The 22428-nt window shown below is 44.2% G+C and overlaps 1 pseudogene; it reads left to right on the top strand.

The window, feature by feature from the left end:
- Positions 1-206: 206 nt before the first annotated feature.
- LOC140790482 (uncharacterized) lies at positions 207-22297 on the top strand (annotated as a pseudogene).
- Positions 22298-22428: the final 131 nt, after the last annotated feature.

Below are 22428 nucleotides of genomic sequence, written 5' to 3'. Positions count from 1 at the left end.
CGTCTTTTAGAAGAGAGCATCGAAGTCTTCATACCCCGACGCTCCAAATCACCGCGTGATATCGGCGCAAAAGTCAGCCCAACTTTCGAATAGGGGACGCAGTCATCACCTGGGAATTATTCCTTGATGCCTTCGATCAAAAGCATTTCCCAGCTTGGAGGAAGGAGAAGATGGAAGAAGAATTTCTGCATTTACGTCAGGGTCCTATGACGGTGGTAGAATATGAGGTTAAATTTAATACTTTAGCCCATTTTGCACCCCATCAAGTTCCAAATGAAGCAGCCAGAACTCGACGTTTCAAGCATGGGCTGAATTATGCTATACGACAGAGTTTGGAGGCAGCAGGCCTCATCCCTTATGCTGATACCGTGGAGAGGGCGATGGCACTTGAGGGGGTGATTCAGGAGAAGAAGGCTATGGAAGCTTGGCGATCCGGAACCCAATCTGGGCGAGGCGGGAGTTCTAGGGTCCTTTCTACAAGCTAGAGCCTACCGCCTTCGCAGACATAGTGTCGCCTTTCCTACCATCCTTATCGGGGAAGTTCTAGCACTGGTTCATCTGTTTACCGATCTGATTCACAGGGATCTAGAGGACTCAGCTAGGCAGTGTCTTAGGTCAGTGTGAGTGGGCCGTCCTCAGTGGGTAGAGGAAGCAGATTTCCTAGGGGACTGCCGAGTCAGGGTTGGCTTTGCTTCGGATGTGGCAAATATGGTCATCATCTTCGAGATTGCCCTAACCCACGTCTATGCTACGAGTGTGGGCAGCCTGGTCATATCCGTCGTGACTGTCCACGTGCTGCCCCCGCCCCGATTACGGCCACTATAGCATCGTCTAGAACTACACCTTTTGGGATATCTACTATGGCTGGCCGAGGCAGAGGAGTTAGTGGGGCAGTTTCCTTTCAGTCTGGTCAAAAGTCTAGAGGTGGTCGGATCTTCGCGATGATGGAGCACGATGCTTTGGCATCTAATGATGTGGCCACAGGTACTCTGAATTTATTTTCTCATACAGCAAGAGTTTTATTTGATCCGGGTGCCACACATTCTTTTATTTCAAGTTCTTTTGCTTGCCATTCCGATATTCAAATGGAAACTTTAGAGGATATTATGTTGATTGCCACACCAGTAGGAGAGACAGTTGTTATTGATTCTGCCTATAAATCTTGCACAGTTAGTTTTAGGGAGAGGGAGTTCAAAGTAGATCTTTTGCCACTAGAATTGACAGACTTTGATGTTATCTTGGGGATGGATTGGTTAGCTACATATCATGCCCAATATTGATTGTTATAGAAAGGAAATTGTGATGAATTTAGCTGATGGGGCAGAATATAGAATTAAGAGCAATAAATTAAGCAATCCTATATAGATAATCTCTGCATTTGAAGCTTGCAGATTATTAAAGAAAGGATGCGCAGGTGTCTTAGCTAGCCTGTCAAGAGTTACTGATAAAAAGATCAAATTAGAAGGTGTCCGAGTCGTTAGAGAGTTTCCTGATGTTTTCCCAGATGATCTCCCCGGATTACCCCCGGATAGGAAAGTAAAATTTTCAATCGATTTAGCTCCTGATACTTCACTTATTTCTAAAGCCCCCTACAGAATGGCACCAATAGAATTGAAATAAGTTAAGGTACAATTGGAATAACTGCTATAGAAAGGCTTTATAAGACCTAGTGTCTCTCCTTGGGGAGCGCCTGTTCTTTTTGTTAAGAAGAATGATGGGACACTTAGGCTGTGTATAGGCTATAGACAGCTGAACCAAGTGACAATAAAGAATAAGTATCCTCTACCTCACATTGAAGATTTGTTTGACCAGTTAAGGGGAGCTAGAGTATTCTCTGAAATAGACTTGAGGACTGGTTACCATGAGCTAAAAGTCCGTGAGGAGGATATTTTTAAAACTGCTTTTCGTACTAGATACGAACACTATGAGTTTTTAGTCATGCCATTTGGATTGACAAATGCTCCAGTTGTTTTTATGGATATGATGAATAGAGTTTTTCAACCTTATTTGAATTAGTTTGTAATAGTTTTTATCGATGATATACTAATATATTCAACTAGTGAGGAAGAACATGAGTATCACTTGAGGTTAATTCTCCAGATCTTGAGAGAAAAGAAGTTATTTGTAAAGTTTTCAAAATGTGAGTTCTGGTTAAATTAGGTGGTCTTCCTAGGACATGTAGTATCACAGGAAGGGATCAGTGTGGATCAGTCAAAAATAGATGCTGTACTGAAATGGAGTCAACCAACTAATATCACGGAAGTGCATAGTTTTCTTGGTCTGGCTGGGTATTATAGGAGGTTTGTAGAAGAATATGCAAAGATAGCTATGCCTTTTACCAGGTTGACTCGGAAGAATCAAAGATTTGAGTGGAATGAAGAGTGTGAAAATAGTTTTCAAGAATTAAAAAGAAGATTGACTTGTGCACCAATCCTGATTATTCCTTCCAGTGGAATAGGATTTCAAGTGTATTGTGATGCCTCACGCAAGGGATTGGGTTGTGTTTTAATGCAGAATGGTAATGTAGTGGCATATGCATCTAGATAGTTGAAAGACTATGAGCAGAATTATCCTACTCATGATTCGGAGTTGGCTGCTGTAGTTTTTGCTCTAAAAATTTGGCAACATTATCTATATGGGAAAAAATGTGAAATTTTTACAGATCATAAAAGTCTTAAATATTTGTTTACTCAGAAAGAACTTAATTTGCGGCAAAGGAGATGGTTGGAATTAGTGAAGGATTATGATTGTACGATAAATTATCATCCAAGTAAAGCAAATGTTGTTGCAGATGCCTTAAGTAGGAAGTGAGCTGGGAGTCTAGCATTTTTAATTACCCAACAAACTATGATACTTAAGGATCTGCAAAGGCTAGAAGTTCCAATTGTGACCAAGGGAAGTGGAGTCGGTTTACTAGCACAATTTACTGTCAAATCTATATTGATAAATAGAATTAATGCATCTCAGAAGACTGATAGTAAGGCTATATAAATTGTGAAACAAGTACAGAATTCCGGTAAACCAGATTTCTCTATAGACTCTACCAGGATACTGCATTTTAGAGGCAGATTGTATGCTCCTAATTATGAAGGACTTAGAAATGAAATTTTAAATGAAGCTCATACTTTTGCTTATGCTATGCACCCCGGGGGAACAAAAATGTATCATGAGTTAAAAAAGAAATTTTGGTGGGAAGGAATGAAAAGAAATATTGGGGAATTTGTGGCTAGATGTTTAACTTGTCAGCAAGTCAAGATTGAGCATCAGAGACCTGCAGGCGTATTACAACCTTTGCAGATCCCTGAATGGAAATGAGAACATATTAATATGTATTTTGTGATAGGGTTACAAAAGACATAGAAAGGGAAAAATGCAATTTGGGTGATTATTGATAGATTAACCAAATCAGCACACTTTTTACCAGTTAGTACTACTGATTCAATGGAAAAATTAGCTATCTTGTTTAGAGATGAAATATTTGCTCACCATGGAATTCCTGTTAGTATCACTTCAGATAGAGATCCTCATTTTGTGTCCAGATTTTGGAAGCAGTTTCATCAATCTTTTGGAACAAAGCTATAGTTTAGTATAGCTTATCATCGTTAGATAGATGGTCAATCTGAGCGTACTATTCAATCATTAGAGGATATGTTGAGAGCATGTGTAATTGATTTCGGATTGGGTTGGGATAAATATTTACCATTGATATAGTTTGCTTATAATAACAGCTATCATGCTAGCATTGGTATGCCTCCCTATGAAGCATTATATGGCAGAAAATGGTGATCACCAATTGATTGGGAAGAAGTTGGAGAAAAGAAGGTTGAAAACTCAATACTAGTGCAAACTACAGTTGAGAAGATAAAGACAATTAGAGAACATATGAAGGTGGCACAAAGTAGACAGAAAAGTTATGCTGATAAAAGGAGGCGTGATTTGGAGTTTCAGGTTGGGGACAAAGTACTCTTAAGAGTTTCACCTTGGAAGGGTGTGTTTCGTTTTCAAAAGAAAGGAAAGTTAAGTCCTAGGTATATAGGACCTTATGAGATTCTTGGACGAGTGGAGCCTGTAGCTTATAGAGTAGCTTTACCCCCTGACTTAGCACAAATTCATAATATGTTCCATGTGTCAGTATTAAGAAAATATATATCGGATCCATCGCACATGATTCATTATGAACCAGTTCAGCTGCAACAAAACCTATCATATGAAGAGCAACCTGTGAAAGTCCTTGCTATGAGAGATAAAGTACTAAGAACCAAAGTTATACCTTTAGTAAAAATCTTGTGGAGAAACCATGCAGTAGAAGAGGCATCTTGGGAACGTGAGGATGAGATACGATCCAAATATCCAGAATTATTTAGAGGTATGTAAATTTCGGGGTCGAAATTTTTATAAGGGGGGAAGGAAAATGTAACAACCAAAAAAAAAAATTCTGGCACTGCATGGCACGACAGCTCGTGCCATGCAGTAGCAGCTAGAATGGGCGCCACGCGCCCCAAGCGCTGGCCCGGCCAACCTGGTCGAGCCAGCTGGCACGGTGGGCCCCCACCGCCGCCGCCACCACTGCAGACTCCCTCCCCACCGCCTCTCTCCCTTTTCTTCCTCTTTCTCTCTCTCTCTTTTCCTTCTTTCAGGTTCTTTCTCACCTTTCTTTCTCTCTCAAACACCCTTTCTCTCTCTACCTGCTACCGCAGCCACCTCCACTAGCTCCGGTGATCCTCCCTCCCCCTCTCTCTCTCTCTCTCTCTCTCTCTCTCTCTCTCTCTCTCTCTCTCTCTCGGCTTCCTCTCGGGACCGCCAGAGGATTGAGCTATCGACGAGAGGCCGGCCGCTGAGTGGCCACCAGCGGCCGCACCCCTCCCCCATGGCCCAACTCTCTTCTTCCTTCTTCTTTCCTCTTCTTCTTCTTCTTCTTCTTCTTCTTCTTCTTCTCTTTCTTCTTCCTTTCCTCCTCCTTCCCTTCTCTTCTCTAACTACACCCTGCAACTGGTGCTGGGCTCGGCCCAGCGCCCTTGCAGGTCAGGGCATTGGGCTCGCCCTAGCGCCCTTGCACTGGGCTCGGCCCAGCGCCCTGTTGTGGGTGGTGCTGGGTTGAGCCCAACACTATATATAATTATACTTATATATATATACATATATATATATATGCACAATTAGTTTAGCTTAATAAATTTAATGTATTTAGTTTATACAAATTAAATATAATTATCTCATAGTTAGTATATAATTCTAATTATATTATATTTAGCAAAATACCTGCAATATAAATTCCTATTTTAATCCTAAGTAGATAATAGTAATTATTAGGGTTATGTATGTATATTCTTACGTAATTATTTACAGTAACTTAATTCTTATTTTTCTTAATTATCAATGAGAATAATAGACAGATTAAATTATATTGTAAACACACTATTAAATAATATAATTATGATTAATAAATAACAAAACAAATATAGAAATGAAGAGTATATAATTGCAACTAGAAAACTATCTTTCTTGCCGGCTTAATTTTAATGAATATAAAGACTAACATTATTTGTTATAAATAATTTTAGATCCCGACCTCCCTGTTCAAGACCCTATGGACCTAGCTATCGAGGCTTGATCATTGTCGTAGCAATGTGAGCGAGTGGTTATTTGGTATTTGCAGTAGTGTTGAGTAGTCTTATCCCCTAGACGCCTTTCTCAAATTATGTTATATTATATATTATGTACATGCATGTTTTGGCCTCCATCATGATTATATGACTTTACCTATTGATGATTACAGTCGAGCATATTTTATTATGCATTTGATTAGGCTGATCTAAGATATAAGTACATTGGTGATATATAGAGATGATCTCTATCATGAGTATGCATATGATAGACTAGCAAAACTATACATGTGTTAGATACATGGTTAGAGTCGGCATTGCATCATTTTTCTCTTGGCTTCTTTACCACCTAAATTCCTGACTTGCATGATATGTTGTCATATTGGATATATGCATATGATTTATCATGTATAGAAAATCATAAAAATATATGTGTATGTCATGTGATGTGATGTGATATGATGTGATGGCTGAAACGGTATCTGGTCCGGACTGGTACTGGACATACTCTTAGCGTATGGCAGAGTATGGTGATGGCTGATGGTTGTACTCTTAGCGTATGACAGGGTACAACTATCATTGATATACTCTTAGCGTATAGCAGGGTATAATTACTTTCTTCTGAGATACCCTTACCGTATGGCAGGGTATGATTTATCTACAGAGATACCCTTAGCTCTTAGCATATGACAGGGTATGCTCTGAGCTTGTGACATGATGTGTATCGAGTTTGGGGCCGGGTACTGTAGTCCAGCATGGTGGATGCTATTCAAAGTTGAGACGGTTGATTGTGATAGTGAGAGATATGTGGATTATATCTAGCTCTGACATATACGATTATCTAGTGGTTGGCATGCATCATGCATCATCATTGATGTGACCAATTTCATTGGATCATAATTGTTATACATGATATGTCGTTATATTCGGTGATGTTATATGGTAATTTCATCATGTGATATATTTTTGGTTGAGGATATAATATGCTCATTCATAAGAATTGATTTTATTCATATATATGTCATTGATGATACATATATACATGTTCATATATGGCATCATGCTACTTTTTGATTCAAATTATCTAGTACATGATTTACTCTTTATTTGGCATCACTAATTCGGGGTAAGATCTAATCACTGAGCCTTTAGCTCATGACTCTCTTTGTTTTCTCCTTTCCAAAAGCTCAGGTGAGCGAGTGGAGCAGGATACTCCCTTAGAGATCTTGCGAGTGGGTGAAGAGTAGTGTGTGGTTAGTGTTTTGCGCTAGATGAGTTCTCTTATTTGATGTATTAGTAGACATCCTCCAAATATGTCATTATCCTTGTCTTTTATTCTAGCAGGTGACTTTGTACTTATATAATAATGTATATACCACCGATGTGTGTATATTATGGTGAAAAGCTCTAAATGATGTGTTGTGGCCTGTGTGGGGCCTAAATAGGGGTATCCGTGTGTTGTTGACAGTTAAACTTATTTTATTCTTAGTTTAGATGTTGTGAATAATTTATGATGTTGATATAGGGTTATTTGATTGTTAGTAACTAAGCAATTGGTCAGGTGCCACGCACGTGCCGTGTGGGCTCATGCCATGCACATGTTAAGGGTTGTGAGTGTTACAAGAGGGCCACCCCTAAGGGACTAGGGTGATTGGCCGGTCGACGGAGATTAGAAGTGGTGTCGCCGGGGATCCAGAGAACGGGAGCGAAGAAGATGAAGGAGACAAGGCAAAAACTCAATTCATCAATAATGACTCCATGGTTGCCATCCACACCTTTAGAGGCTAATCAACAATTCAAAAATAACCCTAAATAGCGCATTTTCGCCGACCGCCGCGCGTTTGAATGCACACATTTCTCACTTCTCTGGATTTGCGAATGCAATGCAAGCGTTTGCAGGCATGTTCGAACGCACAATTCACACTCTTTGGATGTGCGAACCTAATGCAGGCATTCGAACGCATTCCACCCGCGTTCGAACGCGACATATAGAAAAAACAAAGACATCCCTAAAGTGTATCCATGCTCGAGATAACATCGGTAAAGTCCTAATCGTATGAGATATATACCAAATAATTTAGCCATTGGATTGATGTGAGATTTGGATATGCTTTAGCTCTAGAAGATAGCTTTCCAAAGGTCTAATACGATTCAGACTTCACCGATGTCGTCTTGAGCAAGGATACACCTTAGGGGTGTCTTTTCTTATTGTTTTAGTGTTTTATTTAGAGGAATATAAGATTTCTTGATACGATCTCCCCGTTTGGCCAAGGCTCAATCTATTCTGATTTTTAGCTTTGGACAGGATCTGACATTAAACTTTGAAAATAGATCCCAAAAGATTCAGCCATCTGACCGACGTGAAAATTTGATATGTTATAGCCTCGGAAAAGAGATTTCCAGAAAACCAAGTTCAAACGAATCAGACAGTGGGATCTCACGATTAGTGGATGAACATCAGGGAGTCCGTCTTAAGATCTGTGGATGGAGGCACGAGATCCTTGATGTTGGTGAAAGTTGGTGGACCGACGTTAATGGGGTGGCACCGGTGAGTACGTGGAGATGGAAGGGTTATGGATAATGGAAGGGTTAGGACAAAGTGATAGATAGATTGGAAGAAGGGGAAGGAGTGGGCCTCCCCTAAGGGACTAGGGTGATTGGTCGGTCGAGGGACGCTAGAAGCGGCGATGCTAGGTGATACGATTCAGACTTCACCGACGTCGTCTCGAGCATGGATTCACTTTAGGAGTGTTTTTATTTCATGTTTTAGTGTTTAATTTCCATTAAAATAAGTTTTCTGTAAGTCGAGTTCGAACGCGGGTGGAGTGAGTTCGAACGCGGTTTGTGAACGGGGTTGTGAACGTGGTGAAGAGAATGTACTGTGCATTCGAACGCATTGTGAATGCCTGCATCGCATTCGCAAATACCGACAGGCGCGTTCAATTGCGCGTTCGAACGCCTGCATCGCGTTCGCAAATCCAGAAGAGCGAACTCGGTATGTTCGAACGTGGTCGGGAGAGTTCGAACGCGATCGACGAAAATTGTGTTTTTAGGGTTAATTTGAGTTGCTGGTTAGCCTATAAAAGGATGTGGTAGGCAACCAAATTGATTATTGATTATTGAGATTGAGTTTTGCCTTGCCTCCTTCGTCTTCTTCGCTCCCGTTCTCTCAATCCCCGGCGACGCCGCTTCTAACCTCCCTCGTCCGGCTAATCACCCTAGTCCCTTAGGAGTGGCCCTCTCCTCCCCCTTCGTCCAATCTATCCAACACTTGCCCTAACCTCTCCATCAACCACAACCCTTCCACCATCACTTTTCACTGGTGCCACCACATTAACGCCGGTCCTCCATCAACCATCATTACCTAGGATCTCGTGCCTCCATCCACGAATCCAAAACAGAGCATCCTGATGTTCGTCCACTAAATGGACGGTATCTCGAGATCCACAACTCCGATTCGCCTAAAACTTGATTTGTTGGAAAGTTCTTTTCTAGGGCGACAACATATCAAAATTTCACATCGATCCAACGGCGGCATATTTCAGGATCTTATTTCAAGTTTCCGTGCCAAATCTAGTCTAGATCATGTATTGAAAGAGATCGACCCTTCACCAAAAAGGCGTGATCGTATCAAGCTGGTATCAGAGCCACTGTTCCTTAGACAAGCGCTTCCAATGACGATAACCAGATCCATGGCTGCACGGCGAGATGATGAAGAAGAGATTCTCCCAATAGAGGAGGGAGAAACGATTGCAGGGACTTCCACCCGTGGAAGCACCCGATCTAATCAGAATACAGAAGAACCTAGCGTTCAAGCCGTGTTGGGGTCTCTTTCAGAGCAAATGGCCATCAACAACCAGATGATGATGGAGATGATGCGGGAACTACGGGCGACAAGGGAAGCAATGGCGAACGGGAAAGCACCATCGACCCCACGACGCGAGTCCACCCCCTTGAACCCACCGCCACCGGTTCAGCCTTTGCAACCACAAGAGCCGCTGCTACCACCACCCTATGGGCAGAGGCAAGCAAGTATGGTTACACCAGGTCCAGTTGCAGGTGAACCCATCCGACGGGTGAACCACTATGGAGACCGCCTTGGAGATCAAGATCCATGGGCAGGTCAATACGATCCGGAACCATAACAAGTTAATCAAAACCGAAGGAGGGATCATTAACCCTTCATGGTGCATCCTCCCCCGGTTAGACAAGGACATGATCCGGAATGAGACAATGGCATCCCTGGACAAGTCGTGCGTCTCGAATTCCCCAAGTTCAAAGGTGGCGACCCGATCGATTGGTTGTATAGGGCGGAGCAATTCTTTGCATACCAAGGAACGGCGGAAGAGTACAAGGTGACGCTTGCGAGCTTCCACCTTGAGGATGCGGTGCTTCATTGGTTTCGAGCAGCCAATGCCACTGAGGCTATCGAAACTTGGGCTGAATTTTGCGCCAATATCACACGGCGATTTGGAGCATCGGGATATGAAGACTTTGATGCTCTCCTCTCAAAGACGGTGCAAAAGACCATGGTTGGGTCATACCAAGAAGAATTTGAGAGGATTAGTAGCCGATGTCATCCACCATGGACGGATCAGCAACTTCGCAGCACCTTCATCTCCGGGCTGCGGGGTGACATACAAGCCGATGTGAGGGCTTTAAGGCCTAGAACCTTAAAGGAGGCCTTCGAAGATGCGGTGCTTATGGAAGACAAACATAGGGCCATAAAGATACACTTGAAACAGAGTTGGATGAGCCAAGGAAGCCGCAATCAAGCTCAACCAAACATAGCGGCGGGAAATACTATCGGAGTACCAAGGGTTGCTGCTACAGTGGTACCTCCTCGAGCACCCTTGAAGCCATCCCAAGATGTGAAGTATGCACCTAGAGGTCCGGGACGAGCACTCACACCAGCCCAAGTAGAAGAAAGAAGAGCCAAGGGCCTATGCTTCCGTTGTGATGAGAAGTTTGTACCCGGGCATCGCTGCGCTAAACCGATGGGATCGGTGAGGCTAATCGATGGATTGGAGGAAGCGGAGGACGAGTTTGCAGCTGAAGGTGCAGATGTGGCTGGACATCAAGGAGAAGAAGCTGAGGAGCAACCCATGGAGGACATGATAGCCGAAATCTCCCTCCACGCCTATTCGGGGACAGCTGCGCCAAAGACATTGCGGGTGAACGGGGTAATCAAGAAAACCACAGTGAGAATCTTGATTGACACCGGGTCCACCCACAACTTCATTGACAAGAGGCTCCTTAGGAAGATTGGGCTCGAGTCGGAACCCAGGGAAGGGTTCGATGTGACGATCGGAGATGGCACCACATTGCGAGCAGATTTTATTTGTGGAGGTGTGGAATTGAAGGTACAAGGCCAAACTTTCACATTGGATCTTTATCCATTGGCCTTGCGAAGTGCCGACATTGTTTTGGGGACTCAATGGCTTCAAAGCTTGGGGCCCGTAACATTTGATTTCTCAAACCTCACACTGACATTTCGAAGGAACGGACGAAGGGTGTTGCTGGAGGGAAATCAACCGCAGCAAGGGCCAACATTGCAACCACTTGTGGGCTTTCCTTGTGTAGGGGACCAAGCTCTACTATTGCAAATGGCTGTCGCTAAACCTAACTCGAGTCATTGGGAGGACCAAATCCGGATCCACCAACTGCATCTAACTCGACCTCCCGAGCACAATCGGATGCACCAGATTTCTATTGCTGAACTAACATTGAGTCAAGTGGTTCGACCACCCGACACCAAGTGGACTCAATGTAGATGGACCCGAATTCCACCTTGGGTTAGTTGGAGTACAAGTATCCAAGCTCGACTGAGGATGAACCCCTTTGAGGCGGTTATGGTCGCACTACCCCTATCTTGCATGCCTACGAAAGACTCGCGGCGATGGATAGGACCGAGCTTGACTTGGAACTTGCTGATCGAGAATCGAGTGGCCGATGCTCTTTCGCGCCAACCGGACAGAAGTGAGCTTGCCTCTCTTTCAGCACCAGCATTTCCTATATCTTCAGATATGTGGGGAACCAATGCAGAAGATCATACCATGGAGGAACTTAAGCCAGAGTTCAAAGATCGCTTCACAAACTTCAAACCTTGAGGACAAGGTTGCGGAAGCATGGTGGATTGATACGATTCAGACTTCACCGACGTCGTCTCGAGCATGGATTCACTTTAGGAGTGTTTTTATTTCATGTTTTAGTGTTTAATTTCCATTAAAATAAGTTTTCTGTAAGTCATGTTCGAACGCGGGTGGAGTGAGTTCGAACGCGGTTTGTGAACGGGGTTGTGAACGTGGTGAAGAGAATGTACTATGCGTTCGAACGCACTGTGAACGCTTGCATCACGTTCGCAAATACCGACAGGCGCGTTCGATTGCGCGTTCGAACGCCTGCATCACGTTCGCAAATCCAAAAGTGCGAACTCGGTGCGTTCGAACGCGGTCGGGCGAGTTCGAACGCGGTCTACGAAAATTGTGTTTTTAGGGTTAATTTGAGTTGTTGGTTAGCCTATAAAAGGATGTGTAGGGCAACCAAAATTATTATTGATTATTGAGATTGAGTTTCGCTCCCGTTCTCTCATTCCTCGGCGACGCCGCTTCTAACCTCCCTCGTCCGGCTAATTACCCTAGTCCCTTAGGAGTGGCCCTCTCCTCCCCCTTCGTCTAATCTATCCAACACTTGCCCTAACCTCTCCATCAACCACAACCCTTCCACCATCACTTTTCACCGGTGCCACCACACTAACGCCGGTCCTCCACCAACCATCATTACCTAGGATCTCGTGCCTCCATCCACGAATCCAAAATAGAGCATCCTGATGTTCGTCCACTAAACGGACGGTATCACGAGATCCACAACTCCGATTCGCTTGAAACTTGATTTGTTGGAAAGCTCTTTTCTAAAGCGACAACATATCAAAATTTCATATCGATCCAACGGCGGAATATTTCGAGATCTTATTTCAAGATTACGTGCCAGATCTAGTCCAGATCAAGAATTGGAAGAGATCGACCCTTCACCAAAAAGGCGTGATCGTATCACCAGGGAACAAGAGAACGGGAGACAAGAAGACGAAGGAGACAAGGCAAAACTCAATTCATTCAATATTGATTCTATAATTGCCATCCACACTCTTAGAGGCTAACCAAATAATTCAAAAATGACAATTATTAACCCTAAAATAGTAGATTTTTGCTGATCGCATTCTAACGCGCCCGATCACGTTTGAACGCACATTTTGCATTCTCTGTATTTGCGAACCTAATGCATGCATTCAAAAACGTATTCGAACGCACTCCATCCGCATTCAAACGCGGCGTTCGAACGCGCCACATCGAAGTGTTGAATATTTTTGCGAACCTAATGCAGGCGTTCACAAGCGCGTTCGAACGCACTCCATCTGCGTTCGAAAGCGACAGACAGAAACCTTATTTTTCTATGAATTAAACACCAAAACAAGAATAATAGACACCCCTAAAATGTATCCATGCTTAAGATGACATCGGTGAAATCCGAATCGTATCAATCCACTACGCTTCCGAAACCTTGTCCTGAAAGTTTCAAATTAGCGTTCCATGATATCTGACTCTAACTCCCAAGTAGACTCGTCAGCGGGCTTGCCTAGCCACTCGATTAGCAGTTCTGTCTCCAATCTGGATCCATGGCGTATTCCCCTACGACCTAAGACTCGGACCAGTTTAGCTGTAACGCCCCGCCCGGCACGGCACGTGCACGCCCACGCGCCCACACGGCACGCGCACTCTAACTCCCAACTAAACAACTGATACACGAGTGCTATAAAATCTGACATATACTATACAAATCATTATCTGATATAATAAGGTACAAATATAACAAACAACGATACAACTCAATGTTTGGTTAAACTATCTTCTATACCGTCTCGCATCAATAGCTCACCTCATCATCACTCTAAAATATCTTCTCAAGATATCTCAGGTCGCTATCACGTACCACAAATCTGAGAGGTTAGAAAAAAAATAAAGAGAGTCATGAGCAAAAGGCTCAGTGAATAGACCTTACCCCGAATTAGTGATGTCAAACAGGGAGTAAATCATGTACGGGATAATATGAATCAGAAAGAGTATTATGTCATGAATGAGTATATGAATGTATCCTCAATAATATATAAATAAAAAGTAGATAACATGTCATAACTGATACAAGTATATAATCCTCGACCATGAGTAAACAAATCTCCGTATCATATTATAATCATAACTCTCCCTCAAATATGACACATGATGCATGCCGACCATGACCACATTATGATATCAAATGCAATCATATATGATGAATATTGACCACTCGATAATCAGATAATCAAATGATAATGAAATCATATGCATTTCTCAACATCATAATCATCACCAACATCTCAGTATAATATCATCATACTAGACCACTGTGCACAGTCAACACCCGGTACCCGATCTCAACATCATGCCCGAAGGCTCCGAGCATACTCTGCCATCCACAAGGAGTATCTCAAATATAACCATACCCTGCCATCCGCTAAGGGTATCAACATCCATCCAGACAGGGCACCCCACATAGTTGATAGAAACCTCGTGAGGATAACTCGCCACATATGCCCTAGCGAACAGCATGTGTTCGATTGTCTGTGCGCACAGACTCAACTGACCTCGGACATGGGCCACGAGATATCGCATATCAGTGACCATAATCATCACTCTAGGCACCCCTAACCCTGGCGCCTACTCGGGTATCCTCATACTTTCTATCAACTATCCTATCAATCACATTTCATGCTTTCCTTCTAAATGTCAGATCACATGGATATATCCCATACGATAACGAGTCAATGTATAACATGAATTTAGGTGGAATAGGAATCAAGAGAAAATGATACAATGTAGTCTCCAACTGTATCGTCAACACGTGCATACTCATGCTAATTTATTACATGCATACTCATGCTACAGATTGACTCGGTAAACAATCATAATAGTAAAATCATCTCTAATCATCTCTATATATATTACCAATGTACTCATATTCCAAATCAGTATAATTGAATGCATGATAAAATATGCTCGACTATAATCATCTCTAGATAAAATCATATAATCATGCTGGAGGCCAAAACATGCATGTATATAAATATATAATATAACCTAATTTGAGAAAAGCATCTAAGGGATAAGACTACTCATCCTGATCAGAAGATACAAACCACGTATCCCTTACATCCGCCCATCAACCGTGTGACACTTCTCGCTAGCAAGGTCCACGGGGTCTCAAATAAGGGGTTCGAGATCTGAAAATGTTTAAGTAACATAAAGTTAGTTGTTTATCCTATTATAATCCGTTCGAGTAAAATATGATGATTTATTAGATTTTAGAATTTCTACTTAATTTTATAATTGGCTAGATTTTTATTATAAATAAAATATAAATATAGATAAAAAACCTAATTATAATTAAATTATATCTTGATTAATTTGAGACTATGTAGTCATTATCTTATTTGTTACAAAATAATAACGTATAATATATTAATAGAATTACTTAAAATGTATATCATAAGAATATTAGAATATAAATCTAATAATTATAATTTACAAATCTATCTATTAATCTAATATACATATAAGTAAATAAATAAATAAACAAATAAATAAATATAAGTATTACCTATATTTATGTGTAATAGTTTATAACTTAATTAATCATCAATAAACTTTAATTAATAATAATCATAATGATGAATATGTATTATTATTAAAATAAATAATGTCTAAATCTATTTGTATTAATTAAGACAGAAATACCTAAATAAATAAATAATAAAATTAAAAGGATAAATGATCTTCGCTACGTTGTCTTTGGGCTCGGGCCCAAGATCGGCTCGCTCTGATGTTAGGCCGAGCCCAAAGACCGCTGCGAAAAAATAAGAAGAGGAGAAGCAGCTGAGGAAGAAGAAGAAGAAAGGAAGAAGAAAGAAGGAAGAAGAAGAAGAAAAGAGAAGAGAAGAAGAGAAGAAAGAGAGGAGGGGAGGGAACTGCGGAACCGGGTCGACGGGGAGGGCACCGGCAGTTGGTGGCCAGCCAGCTGCCAGCCTCTCACCGGCGGCTTGGCTTTGACGAGCCTGAGCCCAAAGTAAGAAAAAGAAAAAGAGAGAGAGAGAGAGAGAGAGAGAGAGAGGGATAGTGAGAGGGAGAGAGAAGAAGAGAGAAGAAGAGAGAAGAAGAGAGAGAGAGAGGGAGAAAGATCTCACCGGCGCTTGTGGAGGTGGCGACCGGCCTCGGCAAGAGAGAGAGAGTGAGAGAGAGAAAGATATTTAAAGAGAGAGAGGGAAGGTGGTGTGGGGGGGTCTTGGCGGTGGCTGCAGTGGCGTTGGAGCCTACCGCGGCCAGCTGGCTGCAGCCGGTTGGCTGCGGTGACGCGAGGGGGGCGTGGCATGCTCCCTTCCAGCCACTGCATGGCACGAGGCCGGCCACACTGTGGCCGGCCACGTCGTGCCATGTAACCAATTTTTTTTTTTTTTTGGGATTGGGTTGTTACATTAGCTGGGCCATCTTCTTCCTTTGGTTCAGGCAAGGCCGAACCCACCACATGGTTAGGCCCGATCTGGGCCTTCAATGTCGATACATGGAAAATCGGATGGATTCGGGTTCCCTCGGGTTAGTTCGAACAGGTAAGCCACTGGACCGATTCATTGTAGCATGCGGTATGGACCATAGTAATTTCTAGTTCAAAATTGGCCTCAATGTGGATTGTCGGTACAGTTGAGCTTAAACGAACATTAATTGATCCACCTCAAACTCTCGCTCACGCCGGCCTTTGTCATGAGTCTACTTCATGCGGTTTTGGGCTGTTACTAGGTGAATCTTGAGCTGTCTTAAGGTTTCATATCTATCAGGAAGTTCCAAGTTGAGCTCAGTCCTATCTGCCATCGCGAGTCTATCGTAGGCACGCAAGACAAGGGAAGTGCACCCATAAACTGCCTCAAAGGGGGGTCATGCCAATGCTGGAGTTATGAGCTATATTGTATGACCACTCGGCCCATAGAAAGAATTTGACCCAATCCTTTGGTCGGTCAGCCACAAAGCATCGCAAGTATTGCTCTAGTTTGCGATTCACCACCTCGGTTTGGCCATCCGTCTCAAGGTGATAAGCTAAACTAAGGTTGACTCGAGTCCCTTGCAATGTGAAGAACTCGGACCAAAACTCACTGATGAAGATGCGATCCCGGTCTGACACGATCGTCCTTGGTATCCCATGCAAGTGTGCTACTTCTTCAACAAAAATTTCAACAACCTTTTTTTGCTGAAAATGGGTGTGTCAATGCTATGAAATGAGCATATTTGCTTAGCCTATCCACCACAACGAACACCACTGATTGTCCTTAAACTTCCGACAACCATTCGATGAAGTCCATGGAGATGTACTCCTAAATATGCTCCGGTATAGGCAGTGGATGCAATAGCCCGTTGGGCTTGAGTGTCTCCGATTTGACTCGTTGGCAGATTTGGCATTCACGCACATACTTCTTCACGTCTGACTTCATCGCTGTTTGTGTATAGTTTTGGGCCGGCCACTTATAGGTACAAAAGACCCATTCATGGCCTACTATAGGAGTATGATGGAAGTGTGCTATCAATAGTCTTCGTAGCTCTTCATCCGCGGGTACCTTGATCCGCCCGTGCTCGAGTACCAACCCGTTGCCCTCCTCATCCTCGGGGTGGCTTGATGGGTTCTCCGTAGATCTGAGAAGAAAGGAAAGGTGGGTGCCGAGAAAGAAGTGAGCTCCCTTGCGTTCCCTACGCTTGAAAGTTCAAACAACGATTGACTTCCATCTAGGAGCACTCTGATACAATTCAGACTTCACCGACGTCGTCTCAAGCATGGATTCACTTTAGGAGTATTTTTATTTCATGTTTTAGTGTTTAATTTCCATTAAAATAAGTTTTCTTTAAGTCGCGTTCGAATGCGGTTTGTGAACGGGGTTGTGAACGTGGTGAAGAGAATGTACTATGCGTTCGAACGCACTGTGAACGCCTACATCGCGTTCGCAAATACCGACAGGCGCGTTCGATCGCGCGTTCGAACGCCTGCATCGTGTTCGCAAATCCAGAAGAGCGAACTCGGTGCGTTTGAACGCGGTCGGGCGAGTTCGAACGCGGTCGGCGAAAATTGTGTTTTAGGGTTAATGTGAGTTGTTGGTTAGCCTATAAAAGGATGTGTAGGGCAACCAAAATTATTATTGATTATTGAGATTGAGTTTTGCCTTGCCTCCTTCATCTTCTTCGCTCCCGTTCTCTCAATCCCCGGCAACGCCGCTTCTAACCTCCCTCGTCCGGCTAATCACCCTAATCCCTTAGGGGCGGCCCTCTTCTCCGGCTTCGTCCAATCTATCCAACACTTGCCCTAATCCTTCCATCAACCACAACCCTTCCACCATCACTTTTCACCGGTGCCACCCCATTAACGCCGGTCCTCCACCATCCACCATTACCTAGGATCTCGTGCCTCCATCCACGGATCCAGAATAGAGCATCCTGACGTTCGTCCACTAAACGAACGATATCTCGAGATCCCCAACTCCGATTCTCCTGGAACTTGATTTGTTGGAAACTCTTTTCCGGGCCTAAAACATATCAAAATTTCACGTCACTCCGACGGCGGAATATGTCGGGATCTTATTTCAAAGTTCCGTGCAAGATCTAGTCCAGATCTGAGAATTAGAAAAGATAGATCTTTAGCCCTAAAGAAAAGATCGTATCAAGCTGGTATCAGAGCTCCATAGCCAGAGGTGTGATCATATCAAGCTGGTATCAGAGCCACCGTTCCTCGGACAAGCGCTTCCAATGACGACAACCAGATCCATGGCTGCACGGCGAGATGATGAAGAAGAGATTATCCCAATAGAGGAGAGAGAAACGGTTGCGGGGACTTCCACCCGCGGAACCGCCCGATCTAATCGGAATACGGAAGAACCTGGTGTTCAAGCCGTGTTGGGGTCTCTTTCCAAGCAGATGGCCATCAATAATCAAATGATGATGGAGATGCTGCGGGAAATTCGGGCGTGGCCGAAACCTTCTTCAACAAGCAGGGCAATCACAAGGCAGCATGGGGAACCCTATGCAACATACCCAACATCCTCATCGGCCTCCCCGTTCATCACAAAAGTAGGGGAGAGTTCGGCTATCAGGCAAGATCGAGCTTCTACACCTCGACCCATGGTTAGCCGCAACGAACGGCTGTCCGCTACAATGGGTTCCTCGACCATTGTAGCAGCCCTCGGAACCTCCATATCTTCCCATGCACTGGAGACCTCGTCAACAAACTGTGAAGGGCTGGCTGCACCATTCCCAATCCCTGCAGATACGGTGAGGAGTCTAGCTTCAAGGCAGCAGTTTCCTTCGGCAAGCTCAACGGTTGGAAATGTTCTTTTCACGTCAGAACGGAGTTCTTCGACGAGTCGACAACCGTGCGAACCACTGTTGAATGGAGGAAGACCACACGTGGCCGCTGGATATTCCTCATCAGTGGTGAGGGAGATGATCCAGAACCGCAAGTTCCAGCACTTGGGCCGCCTTACACCACCTTCATTTGCAACCACAGCGAGTCAGCAACTATGAAGAAATCATGTATGGCCTCTAGTGACCTTCCACCATTCTCCTCGGTCAATCGACGGTCGGCGCGATAGTGCCATCACGGCGATGACGTTGCGGCTCCCCGCCGAGCTACAACTCGAAGGAGAAGGCCGCAATCTTCCAACCACGGCAGCACCGGCCCTCGACGGCCTCGTAAAGACCTTGTGGGCTAATGATTTTCTCACCCAAACGATCGAAAGCTCCCTACCATGGCTACGACAAAATGAAGAAGGAGATGAAGATTTTGTTTTTGTCAACCTCAGCCTTCCACAGCAGTCAACCGTCGCCACCCCAAGAGGGGCCTCACCAGCAACTATTGTAGTATTCCGGATGACCAAAGGCTCCTTGCCATGGCTGCAACGGGACAGAGAAGGACCTAAAGATTTTATTTTTTGGGCCAACTTCGGCCTTCCATCGCCGCCGACTACTGCCACACCGTCGGGAACCCTACTTAAGCAACTACTGGAGGTGATCACTACTCAGCCAAGGCTGCCACGTGCTAAGTCAACTCCTATGGCAATGGCTAATAGAGATGGAACTAATAGAGAAAGATTAGGGATTTCAAATTTTTTTGAAGACTCTAAGTGGTTAGAATTTCAAGAAGGCTACATTGTTGGGCTTGACCAGGTGGAATTGCTAGACATTAGTTGGGTTGGACCTAAGAGCCAAAGGGGTCAAGTCAAGTGGGAGTCATCTCTGGACTTCGGGACTCAGTTAAGTCAAATAAGGGACATGATCGAAACCCTCTACTTGACTTAAGACGAGTTTGCTTATACCGGGATACATTTGACTCGGATCCTAATCCATGGAGTGGGCGAGAATGATTATGAGCACAACCAACAATCAGTTTGGCTAGCTGAACCTAACTTGAGTCACTAGGAGAACCTAATCTGGATCCACCAACTGCATCTAAGTCGACCTCCCGAGCGCAATCGGATGCACCAGATTGCTATTGCCGAACTGACATTGAGTCAATTGGTTCGACCACCCGAGACCAAGTGGACTCAATGTAGATGGACCCGAATTTCACCTTGGACTAGTTGGAGTACGAGTATCCAAGCTCGACTAAGGATGAACCCCTTTGAGGCGGTTATGGTCGCACTACCCCTATCTTGTGTGCCTACGAAAGACTCGCGGGGACGGATCGGACCGAGCTTGACTTGGAACTTGCTGATCGAGAATCGAGCGGCTGATGCCCTTTCGTGCCAACCTGACACAAGTGAGCTTGCCTCTTTCTCAGCACCAACATTTCCTATATCTTCAGATATGCGGGGAACCAATGCAGAAGATCATACCATGGAGGAGCTTGAGTCAGAGTTCAAAGATCGCTTCCCAAATTTCAAACCTTGAGGACAAGGTTGCGGAAGCGTGGTGGATTGATACGATTCAGACTTCATCGATGTCGTCTCGAGCATGGATTCACTTTAGGAGTATTTTTATTTTATGTTTTAGTGTTTAATTTCCATTAAAATAAGTTTTTTGTAAGTCGCGTTCGAACGCGGGTGGAGTGAGTTCGAACGCGGTTTGTGAACGGGGTTGTGAACGTGGTGAAGAGAATGTACTGTGCGTTCGAACGCACTGTGAACGCCTGCATCGCGTTCGCAAATACCGACAGGCGCGTTCGATCGCGCGTTCGAACGCCTGCATCGCGTTCGCAAATCTAGAAGAGCGAACTCGGTGCGTTCGAACGCGGTCGGGCGAGTTCGAACGTGGTCGGCAAAAATTGTGTTTTAGGGTTAATGTGAGTTGTTGGTTAGCCTATAAAAGGATGTGTAGGGCAACCAAAATTATTATTGATTATTGAGATTGAGTTTTGCCTTGCCTCCTTCGTCTTCTTCGCTCCCGTTCTCTCATTCCCCGGCGACCCCGCTTCTAACCTCCCTCGTCCGGCTAATCACCCTAGTCCCTTAGGGGTGGCCCTCTTCTCCCCCTTTGTCCAATCTATCCAACACTTGCCCTAATCCTTCTATCAACCACAACCCTTCCACCATCACTTTTCACCGGTGCCACCCCATTAACGCCGGTCCTCCAGCATCCACCATTACCTAGGATCTCGTGCCTCCATCCACGGATCCAAAACAGAGCATCCTGATGTTCGTCCACTAAACGAACGATATCTCGAGATCCCCAAGTCCGATTCGCCTGAAACTTAATTTGTTGGAAAGCTCTTTTCCGGGCCTAAAATATATCAAAATTCATGTAGATCCGACGGCGGAATATTTCGGGATCTTATTTCAAAGTTCCGTGCAAGATCTAGTCCAGATCTGAGAATTAGAAAAGATCGATCTTTAGCCCTAAAGAAGAGATCGTATCAAGCTGGTATCAGAGCTACATAGCCAGAGGTGTGATCGTATCACACTCTCTGGTCATTCCTCCATAATGTCAATGTGAGGTTTGTAAAGTCAAATATCACAGGCCCCAAGCTTCGAAGCCATTGAGTCCCCAAAACAATGTCGGCACCTCTCAAGGCCAACGGATAAAGATCCAATATGAAAATTTGGCCTTGCACCTTCAACTCCACACCTCCACAAATGAAATATGCCCGCAATGTGGTGCCATCTCTAATCATGACATTGAACCCTTCCATGGGATCCAACTCAAGCCCAATCTTCCTACAAGGAAGTTGTGGGTGGACCCGGTGTCGATCAAGATTCTCACTATTGTTGTCTTGATTACACAATTCACTCGTAAAGTCTTTGGTGCGACTGTCCCCGAATAGGCATGGATGGTGATCTCGACAATCATGTCCTCCATAGGTCGCTCCTTAGCTACTCCTCCTTGCTGTCCAGCCACACCCTCATCTTCATCTGCAATCCCATCAGTTTAGTGTAGCGATGCCTGGGTAAAAATTTCTCATCACAATGAAAGCATAGGCCTTTGGCTCTTCATTCCTCCACTTGAGCAGGTGTGAGTGCTCGTCTCGGACCTCTGGGCACGTACTTCACATCTTGGGAGGGCTTCAGGGATGCTGGAAAAGGCTCCATAGCAGCAGTGGTTCTTGGTACGCCGGTTACATTTCCTGCCGCTATGGTTTGTTGAGTTGGATTGCGGCTTCCTTGGCTCGTCTAGTTCTGTTTGAGGTGTAACTTTAGGGCCCAATGTTTGTCTTCCATGAGTACTGCATCTTCGAAGGCCTCCTTTAAGGTTCTAGGCCTTAAAGCCCTCATGTC

This window comes from Typha latifolia, chromosome 1 (genome assembly GCF_019914945.1).
Source record: "Typha latifolia isolate L0001 chromosome 1, TyphaL0001v2, whole genome shotgun sequence".
Taxonomy (NCBI): domain Eukaryota; kingdom Viridiplantae; phylum Streptophyta; class Magnoliopsida; order Poales; family Typhaceae; genus Typha; species Typha latifolia.
The sequence above is the reverse complement of the archived record's forward strand: the minus strand, read 5'-3'. Positions and strand labels throughout refer to the sequence as shown.